Raw genomic sequence first — 11070 nt, 5'->3', positions numbered from 1 at the left:
TCTTATTGTTTTAGTTCTTTAAGATGCATCATTAGGGCAGGTGTGGTAACTTACACCTGTAATCCCAGCACTTTGGGAGGCTGAGGTGGGCAGATTGCTTGAGTCTAGGAGTTCAAGACCAGTCTGGGCAGCATGGCAAAACCATGTCTCTACAAAAAATACAAAAAAATTAGCCAGGTATGGTGGTGAATGCTTGTGGTCCCAGCTATTTGGGAGTCTCAGGTGGGGTAATCACCTGAGCCTGGGAGGTGGAGGTTGCAGTGAGCTGAGATCGTACCATTGCACTCCAGCCTGGGTGAGTTCGACCCTGTCTAAAAATAATAATAATAATAAAAAAGATTCATCATTAGGTTGTTTATTTGAAGTTTTTCTTTATTTTTGTTGCTTATAGCTATAAACATTCCTCTTAGTACTGCTTTTGCAATATCTTGTAGGTTTGGGTATGTTTGTTCCCATTTTTATTTGTTTCAAGAAATTTTTCAATTTCCTTCTTAATTTCTTCATGGACTGTTCATTCAGAAGCATATTGTTTAATTCCCATGTATTTGTACACCTTCCAAAGTTCCTCTTGTTTTTAACTTTAATAATGCATTTAATTTAACTTAATATATCCAAATTATTATCAACATACAATCAATTTTTTAATGTTATTAATGAGATCATCTACATTCATTTTTTGTATTAAGTCTTCAAAATCCAATGTATATTTTATCTTCACAGCATATCTCAATTGGGTTAATCAGTTTCTCAATTGATACAGCACATCTCAAGTGCTCAGTAGGCATATGTGGCTGGTGACTTCCATGTTGGACAGCACAGCTCTAGGACCTTAAAGCTCCCAAGAGCCTCTCTCTCTTTCATAGCTAAGGAAAGCTGTCTCTGCACTTTTCCCTGTTCCCCTTGCCTAAAACTTTTGTTTCCTTTCCAAGTGACAATTCCTCATTGTTCGTGTCTCCAACCTGTATTATTTGTTGCTTATTTGTTGTTTAAGAGCTGTCACTCTCTATTAGAACATAATCCCCATGAGGCAGAGACCCCAGGGTGTAGCACAGTGGCTAGCATACAGTGGCCTTTGATAAGTATCTTTAAATGAATAAATGAATGGATAAACGAATCCATTAGACACCATCTCTCCCCTGCTTTGCACCTGCATTCTTAGAGGACACAGAAACACTCCACTTTAGTGCTCCCCTGGGGAGTGTGAATCGTCTTAGACCCCAGTTGCTTTTGTGCAGGGTTTTGATCATTCTTGGGCAGTAAACTCCTTTGGCAGTCTGTGATATCTATGGATCCCTTCTCAAAATAATGCTTTTTAAATCATTTAATTATTTAATCAATTAATTTTTAAACTTATTTTAGGTTCAGGGGTATATATGCAGATTTGCTATGGAGGTAAACTCATGTTATGGGGGTTTGTTGTACAGATTATTTTGTCACCCAGGTACTAAGCCTAATACCCAATAGTTATTTTTTCTGTAGTAAAAGGTGAAAGATTTAATATGATCTGAAGAGAAACCAGAGTATATTATAGTTATTTTTTCTGATCTTCTCCCTTGTCCCACCTTCCACCCTTAATTAGGCCCCAGTGTCTGTTGTTCTCTTTGTATCCATGTGTTTTCATCATTTAGCTCCCACTTATAAGTGAGAACATGTGGTATTTGGTTTTCTGTTCTTGCATTAATTTGCTAAGGATAATGGACTCCAGCTCCGTTCACGTTCCTGCAAAATACATGATCTTGTTCTTTTTTATGGCTGCATAGTATTCCATGGTGTATATGTACCACATTTTCCTTATCCAGCCTACCATTGGTGGGTACTTAGGTTGATTCTACATCTTTGCTATTGTGAATAGTGCTGCAACAAACATATGCATGTGTACGTCTTTATGGTGGAATGATTTATATTCATTTGGGTATACACTCAGTAATAGGATTGCAGAGACAAATGGTAATCCTATTTTCAGCTCTCTGAGAAATCACCATGCTGCTTTTCACAATGGTTGAACTAATTAACACTTTTACCCACAGTATATAAGTGTTCCCTTTTTTCTGCAACCTTGCCAGCATCTGTTATTTTTGACTTTTTAACAATAGCCATTCTTGACTAGTGTGAGATGGTGTCTCATTTTGGTTTTGATTTGCATTTCTCTAATGATGAGTGATATTTAGCTTTTTTTCATATGCTTGTTGGCTACATGTATGTCTTTAGAAAAGCGTTTTTTCATGTCCTTTGCCCACTTTTTAATGGGGTTGTTTGTTTTTTTCTTGCAAACTTGTTTAAGTTCCTTATAGATGCTGGATATTAGGCCTTGTCAGATACATAGTTTGCAAATATTTTCTCCCATTCTGTAGGTTGTCTGTTTACCCTGTTGATAGTTTCTTTCGGTGTGTAGAAGCTGTTAAGTTTAATTAGATTCCATTTGTCAACTTTTGCTTTTGTTGTGATTGCTTTTGGCATCTTTGCCATGAAATCTTTGCCTGCTCCTATGTCCAGAATGATATTGTCTAGGTTGTCTTCCAGGATTTTTATAGTTTTGGGTTTTACATTTAAATCTTTTATCCATCTTAAGTTGACTTTTGTATGTGGTGTAAGGAAGGGGTCCAGTTTCAATCTTCTTCTATAGTTTTGATTATTGTAGTTCTGTAGTATAGTTTGAAGTTGGGTAATCCGATGTTGTCATCTTTGTTCATTTTGCTTAGGATTGTGTTGGCTATTCGAGCTCACTTTTGGTTACATATGCATTTTAATATAGTTTCTCTAGTTCTGTGAATAATGCCATTGATAGTTTTATAGGAAGAGCATGGAATCTGTAAATTGCCTTGGGCAGTATGACCATTTTAATGACATTGATTCTTCTGATTCATGAGCATGGAGTGGTTTTCCGTTTGTTTGTGTCATCTCTGATTTCTTTTTTTTTTTTTTTTGAGACAGAGTCTTGCTCTTTCACCCAGGCTGGACTGCAGTGGCACTATCTCAGCTCACTGCAAGCTCCACCTCCCAGGTTCACGCCATTCTCCTGCCTCAGCCTCCTGAGTAGCTGGAACTACAGGCACCCGCCACCACGCCTGGCTAATTTTTTGTATTTTTAGTAGAGATGGGGTTTTACCATATTAGTTGGGATAGTCTCGATCTCTGATTTCTTTGAGTAGTGTTTTGTAATTCTCATTGTAGAGATCTTTCACCTATACAATTATCCAGTTATCCAAATAGCTATACTCCTAGGTATTTTGTTCTTTTTGTGGCAATTGTGAGTGGAATTGCATTCCTGATTTATCTCTCAGGTTGGCTGTTGTTGGTATATGGGAATGCTAGTGATTTTTGTACATTGATTTCGTATCTTGAAACCGTCCTGAAATTGTTTATCAGCTGAAGAAGCTTTTTGGTTTCTTCTATAAGGTTTTCTAGATATAGTATGATGTTATTAGCAAATAGGGAAAGTTTGAATTCCTCTCTTTTTATTTGGGTATGCTTTATTTCTTTCTCTTGCCTGATTGCTCTGGCCAGGACTTTCAATACTCTGTTGAATAGGAGTGATGAGAGTGGGCATTCTTGTCTTGTGCCTGTTTTCAAAGGGAATGCTTCCAGCTTTTGCCCATTTATATGATTTTGGCAGTGGATTTGTCATAGATGGCTCTTATTATTTTGAGGTGTGTTCTTTCAATACATAGTTTATTGAGAATTTTTAACATGAAGGGATGTTGAACTTCATCAAAAGCCTTTTCTGTGTCTATTGAATCATATGATTTTTGCCTTTAGTTCTGTTTATGTAATGAACCATGTTTATTGGTTTGCATATGTTGAACTAACCTTGCATGCCAGGGAAAAAGCCTACTTGATCATGGTGGATTAGCTTTACTATGTGTTACTCGATTCAGTTTTTAAGTATTTTGTTGAGGATTTTTGCATGAATGTTAATCAAGGATATTGGCCTGAAGTTCTCTGTTTTTTGTTGTGTGTCTGCCAGGTTTTGCTATCAGGATGATGCTGGCCTCATATAATGAGCTTAGGATGAATGCGTCCTTCTCAATTTTTTTGAATACTTTCAGTAGTAATGATATCAGCTCTTCTTTGTACATCTTGTAGGATTTGGCTGTGAATACATCTGGTCTTGGGCTTTTTTTGGTTGGTAGGCTACTTATTACTGATTCAAGTATGGAACTCATTATTGGTCTGTTCAGGGAATCAGTTTCTTCCTGATTCAGTCTTGGGAGGGTGCATGTGTCCATGAATATATCCACCTCTTCTGGATTTTCTAGTTTGTGTGCATAGAGGTGTTTGTAGTCTTTGATGATTGTTTGTATTTCTGTAGATTCAGTGGTAACATCTCCTTTGTCATTTCTGATTGTGTTCACTTGGATCTTTTCTCTTTTCTCCTTTATTTTTCTAGCTAGCTACCTATCTATCTTGTCCATTTTTCCAAAAGCAAACTCCTTGATTTGTTGATCTTTTGAATTATTTTGGGTCTCAATTTCCTTCAGTGCAGCTCTGATACTGGTTATTTCTCTTCTGCTAGTGTTGAGGTTGGTTTGCTCTTGATTCTCCAGTTTTTTTAGTTGTGATGTTAGGTTGTTAATTTGAGATCTTTCTACCTTTTCGATGTGGGTGTTTAGTGCTATAGATTTCCCTTTTAACACTGCCTTAGCTGTGTCCCAGAGATTCTGTATGTTGTATCTTTGTTCTCATTAGTTTTAAAGAACTTCTTGATTTCTGCCTTAAATTTCATTATTTACCTAAAGTCATTCAGGAGCAGGTTCTTTAGTTTCCATGTAGTTGCATGGTTTGGAGCAATTTTTTTAGTATTGATTCTTATTTTTATTGTCTTGTGGTCTGGGAGTGTGCTTGGTATGACTTTGGTTCTTTTGCATTTACTGATAATTGTTTAGTGTCTAATTGTGTGGTTGATTTAGAGTATGTGCCATGTGGTGATGAGACTAATGTATACTCCATTGTTTTTGGATGGAAAATTCTGTAGAGGCCTATCAGATCCATTTGGTCTAATATTAAGTTTAGGTCTTGAATATCTTTGTTAATTTTCTGCCTTGGTGTTCTGTCTAATATTCTCAGTGGAGTGTTGAAGTCTCCCACTTTTGTGTGGGCATCTGAATCTCTTCATAGATCTCTAAAACTTGCTTTATCAATGTGGGTCCTTCAGTGTTGGGTGCATATATATTTATAATCATTAGGTCTTCTCGTTGAATTGAACTCTTTACCATTATGTAATGCTCTTTTTGTCTTTTTTTGATCTTTGTTGGTTTAATGTCTTTTTTTTCCTGAAATTATGATTTCAACTCCTGCTTTTTTCTAATTTCCATTTGCTTGTTAGCTTTTCCTCCATTCCTTTGTTTTGAGCCTATGGGTGTCATTGCATGTGAGTTGGGTCCCTTGAAGACAGTATACCATTGGGTCTTACTTTTTAAATCTAGCTTGTCACACTGTGCCTTTTAAATGGGGCATTTGGCCCATTTACATTCAAGGTTAATATTGATATATGTGGATTTGATCCTGTCATTGTGTTGTTAACCTGGATATTATGCTGGCTTGTTTGTGTGTTGCTTTATAGTATCACTAGTCTGCGTGTTTATGTGTATTTTTGTATTGGCTAGTAATGGTCTTTCCTTTCCACATTTAATGCTCCTTTCAAGATCTCTTCTAAGGCAGGTCTGGTAGTAACAAGCTCCCTTAGCATTTGCTTACCTGAAAAGGATCTTATTTCTCCTTTGCTGAGGAAGCTTGGTTTGTCTAGATATGAAATTCTTGGTGGAAGACCTTTTTCTTTAAGAATGTTGAATATAGGCCCCCAATTTCTTATGGCTTATATGGCTTCTGCCGAGAGGTCTGCTGTTAACCTTGTGGCATTCCCTTTGCAGGTGACCTGCCTTTTCTCTCTAGCTTCCTTTAACATTCTTTCATTCATTATGACCTTGGAAAATCTGATGATTATGTGTCTTAAGGATGATCTTCTGTAGAATCTTGCAGGGATTCTCTGTACTTTCTAAATTTGACTGCGGCTTCTCTAGCAAAGTTGGGGAAGTTTTCATGGATGACATTCTAAAATATGTTTTCCAAGTTGCTTGCTTTCTCCCCCTCCCTTTCAGGGATGCCAATGTTCACAGATTTGTCCTCTTTACATAATCCCATATTTCTTGGAGGTTTTGTTCATTTCTTTTCATTATTTTTCTTTATTTTTGTCCGACTGTCTTATGTCAGAGAGCCAGTCTTCAAGTTCTGAGGTTCTCTCCTCAGCCTGGTCTATTCTGCTGTTAATACTTGCGATTGCATTGTGAAATTCTTGTAGTGTGTTTTTCAGGTATATGAGATCAATTAGGCTTTTTTTTTATACTGACTATTTTGTCTGTCATCTCCTGTATTGTTTTATTGTGATTCTTAGTTTTCTTGGATTGAGTTTTGTTGTTCTCCTGAATCCCAATCATCTTTGTTTCTATCCCTATTCTGAATTCTGTTTCTGTCATTTCTGCCATCTCAGCCTGGTTAAGAACTCTTGTTGGAGAACTAGTGTAATCTTTTGGAGGACATTCACTCTGGCCATTTGAGTAGCTGAGGTTCTTGCATTGGTTCTTACTCATCTCTGCATGTGGATGTTCCTTTAACTGCAGTGTAGATTGAGTACGGTCAGTAAATTTCTTTTCTGGACATTTTCACAGGGCTGAGGCTTTGTGCATGGTACTTATTTGTAGCTGACTTGTCTTTGGCTTCACAGGGGGTTATGTTAGCCAGGTATTTTTGGTGTTGAAGCTTTGGGGTGTGATACAGCAGGTGGCACTTAGGCATAGTGGTCAGTTGGTCGGCTCTTGCTCCATTGTGTGGCTCCCCTATATTTCCTCACAGTTGCAGATGTGCTCCCTCTCAATGCTCTGAAAGTGCGAGCTCTTTTTTCACTTGAGTGCTGGCTATAGATCATGGTTTGGCACTCCCTGGCTGCCCTCCGCAGCTGTGGAGTCATGTCAGTGTTTATATTTCTTTCCCAACTTGGAGGAAAGGACATTAGTAGTGGTCGTGGCCAAAGGTCTTTTACTTGTCTTTTGGAAGCTCCGCTCCAGAGAGATGCAGGTCTGCAATCAGTGCAATCAGCCTGGCATATGGAATCTGTTCTGTGGGTCCAAGCTGGGGGTTCCCTTCCTGATGACAAGTGGGGTGGGTGGGACCAGTGAAAGACAGGCTGGCTTCCTCTCCTTGGGTTGACTGCTGCTTGTTGGAGGTGTGGATAAGGTACCTAGGGCTTTGCTCCTTCAATAGTTCGAGGGTAGCAGGGGTAGCACCACTGCGCAGGCAGTGGCAGAGAGGCTTTCAGTTGCCCCTGGGGGCTCCATCTCCAAGGACTGTGGAGCTACTGTTACTGGAAGTGTTCAGCCAGTGGGGTGGGGCAGCTTCACTCCTTGTGTGAAACTGGGGCTCCACTTGTTGGAAAACAGGGGGTTGAGGGCTCACCAGGAGACGAGACTGGTCTCCTCTCTGTATGGTAACTGAATTGTGCTGTAAGCTCATGTGTAGCCCTCAGGTTCTTTCCCAGACCAAGGGCAGGAGGGCTAGAACTGCTGCTGTGGCAGTGGCAGAGGGGCTGACAGATGCCTCTGGGAACCTCTTTCCAGGGAACCTCTGGGCCACTACCAGTGGGTATGCTCAGCTGTGGGTGGGGTGACTGTTCTGCAGTCATAAGCCAGGGACCTTGTGTGGTAAAGAGTGAGAGGTAAGGGTTCCCAGGAAAGAGGGGCACTGCAACTGCAGAGGTAGAGGGATTGTGGGTTGACTCTGGGATTTTCTTAGAGAAATGCTGGGCTGCCACTGATTAAAGTGGTCAGACAGGGGCAGAGTGGTTGTGCTGGAGTCCCAGGTCAGGTGGTCCTGCCCAGTGAGGAGAAGTGAGAACTGAGACCTGTGTGAATAGTCTGGCCACTTTTTCGTTAGGTGGGTGCTCTGTGCTGGGGGTCCAGACCAACCCCTGCTCCCCATGGACTCTCCAGAGCCTGGGGACAGTAAGGGTGAGGGCTGCAAAACAGCAAAGAGGGCAATCTACCCCTCCCACTGGGGCTCTGTCCCAGGGAGTTGCAGAGCTGCAACTGGCTTGATAGCCCCAGTGGGGGTGAGGGGTGGCTGAAGACTCAGGCCAGGAGAACCCATGCTGTGAGGAGACATGGGATCAGGGACCCACATAACAGTCTGGCCCCTTTTCTGTAGGGCTGCTGTGGTATGCTGGGGGTCCACTTTAGTGCCTAGTCACCTTAGATTTTCTAGTACCTGAAAGTATCAACAGTAAACTCTGCAAAACAACAAAGATGATGGCCTGCCCCTTCCTCTGGGGGGAGCTCTGCCCCAAGTGGTATGGACCTGTTGCCAGCCTAAACACACTGATGGGAGTGGCTGGGGACCCCAGTTGGGGGCATAGAAGACCCCCAAAAAACAGAAAACGAATAACAAAATGGCAGAAGTAAGTCCTTACTTATTAATAATGACATTAAATGGAAATAGACTAAACTCTGATATAAAAGACATAGAGTGGCTGAATGGATTTAAAAAACAAGATCCAGTGATTTGTTGCCTATAAGAAACACACTTCACCTATAAAGACACAACTAGATGGAAAATAAAGGGATAGAAAAGGATATTTCATGCAAATGGAAACCAAAAAAGAGAAAGAGTAGATATATTTATAACAGGCATAATAGGTTTCATGAAAAAACTGTCAGAAGACAAAAAAAAAAAAGTCATTACATAATGATAAAGGGGTCAATTTAGCAAGAGGATATAACAATTGTAAATATATATGCACCCAACACTAGAGCTTCCAGAGATGTAAATAAATATTATTAGAGATAAAGAGAGAGACTCCAACACAATAATAGCTGGAGACTTTAACACCCACTTTCAGCACTGGACAGGTCTTCTAGACAGAAAATCAACAAAGAAACGTCAGATTTAATCTGCACTACAGACCAAATGGACCTGATAGATATTTACAGAATATTTATCCATTGGCTGCAGAATACACATTCTTCTCTGTACATATCTCATTCTCAAGGATAGACCATATGTTAGGTCACAAAACAGGTCTTAAAACATTAAAAAGGCTGGGTGTGGTGGCTCACACCTGTAATCTCAGCACTTTGGGAGGCTGAAGTGGGTGAATCACCTGAGGTCAGGAGTTCGAGACCAGCCTTGCCAACATGGTAAAACCCATCTCTACTAAAAATACAAAAAATTAACCAGGCGTGGTGGCACGCACCTGTAGTCCCGGCTACTCTGGAGGCTGAGGCAGGAGAATTGCTTGAACCCAGAGGGTAGAGGTTGCAGTGAGCCAAGGTCACACCACTGCACTCCAGCCTGGGCAACAAAAGTGAAACTCCATCTCAAAAAAACTTAAAAAAAAATGAAATAATATCAAATATCTTCTCCGACCACAATAGAATAAAGCTAAATATCAACAACAAGAGAAAGAAAAGTGTAAGATAAATGACTAGGAGCAGCTAATGTGTGACACTCTCACAGAGAGAAATAAAAGGAATGATACATACAGCATCTTCAACTGAAGCATCCAAGTACATACATTGGGATTCATCAAGAAAACAACTCAACCAACAGAGAATGAAGAAAAGCAAGTCAGCACAACCACCCACCTGTGAGCAACATGGAGCCAGGGGAGCCTCCCTTGCCCAGGGAAGTGGTGAGTGAGTGAGCAGCCCCAGGGACCCATGCTTCTCCCATGGATCTTTGCAACCCGTGGGTCAGGAGATCCCCTCATGAATCCACTCCACCAGGGTCTTCAGTTGGATATACAGGGCTACACGGAGTCCTGGCAGAGCAGCTGCTCAGGCACACGTGGAGCCCCAGAAGCTTTAGATACCCAGGCTTTTCAGCAAAAGCAGCTGCAGCTCTGGCAAAGCAGGAGGTTAGACCTTCATACATACTCCTAGGAAAGGGGATAAATCTAGGGGATGAGCAGCTGTGGTCTGCAGGCCCCACTTCCACAGCATCTTGCAGGGTAAGACTCACTGGCTTGGAACTTCAGCCAGCCAACGGTAGCAGTGTTATACCTCCCTGCAATTGGGCTTCCAGAGGGAGGGGCGGGCCACTGTATTTACTGTTGTGTAGCCTTAGCCACTGTTGCCCTTGTGCTCTGGGAAATCTGAGTTAACTAAAGACAGGAGTAGTACAGTGCAGCAACTCTGTGGAGAGGTCACCAGACTGCTTTTCCACGTGAGTCCCAGACCTCATTTTTCTTCAGTGGGTAGAATCTTCTAACTGAGGTCTACAACCACCCTTGCGAGTGTTTTCTAGCCAGAAGTAGTCCCAAACCTCCCTGGGATGGAGCTTCCAGAGGGCAGGGTGGGCCACCATCTTTGCTGTTTCATGGCCTTAACTGCTGTTGCCTTTGAGCTTGGGAATCCAAGGTGACTAGGGACTGGAGTGCTCCCTCAACACAGCATAGTTGCTCTATGTTGAGGCTGCCAGACTGCATTTTCACACAGGTCCCAGTTCCTGTTTCTCTTCATTGGGCAGAATCTCACAATCAAGGTCTACAACCAACCCCACTGGTGTTTTTGGACCAGTAACAGGTCCATACCACCCTGAGATGGAACTCCCAGAGGGAGGGGTGGGCCTCCATCTTTGCTGTTTCACAGCCATAGCCATTGTTGCCTTTGGGCTTTGGAGAGTCTGAGGCAATGGGGGGACTGGAGCAGACCCCCAACACAGCACAGCTGCTGTGCAAAAAAGTGGCCAGACTGCTTTTTAATGTAGCTTCTTGATCCTGTTTCTCTAGGACTGGTCCCTGCTGCTTTATTTATTTCATTTGGTGAGGTAATGTTTTCCTGGTTGTTCTTGATGCTTGCGGATGTTCATTGGTGTCTGGAAATTGAAGAATTAGGTATTGATTGTAGTCTTCACAGTCTGGTCTTGTTTGTATCCATCCTTATTGGGAAGGCTTTCCAGGTATTTGAAGGGACTTGGGTATTGTGATCTAAGCCATATCTGCATTGGGCTGCATCCCAAGCCTGGTCACACTGTAGTTATCCCAGACTCATAGAGGTACTGTCTTGGTGGGGTAAGATCTGGAAG

Source organism: Hylobates moloch, unplaced genomic scaffold (genome assembly GCF_009828535.3).
Source record: "Hylobates moloch isolate HMO894 unplaced genomic scaffold, HMol_V3 SCAFFOLD_13, whole genome shotgun sequence".
Lineage (NCBI taxonomy): Eukaryota > Metazoa > Chordata > Mammalia > Primates > Hylobatidae > Hylobates > Hylobates moloch.
The sequence above is the reverse complement of the archived record's forward strand: the minus strand, read 5'-3'. Positions refer to the sequence as shown.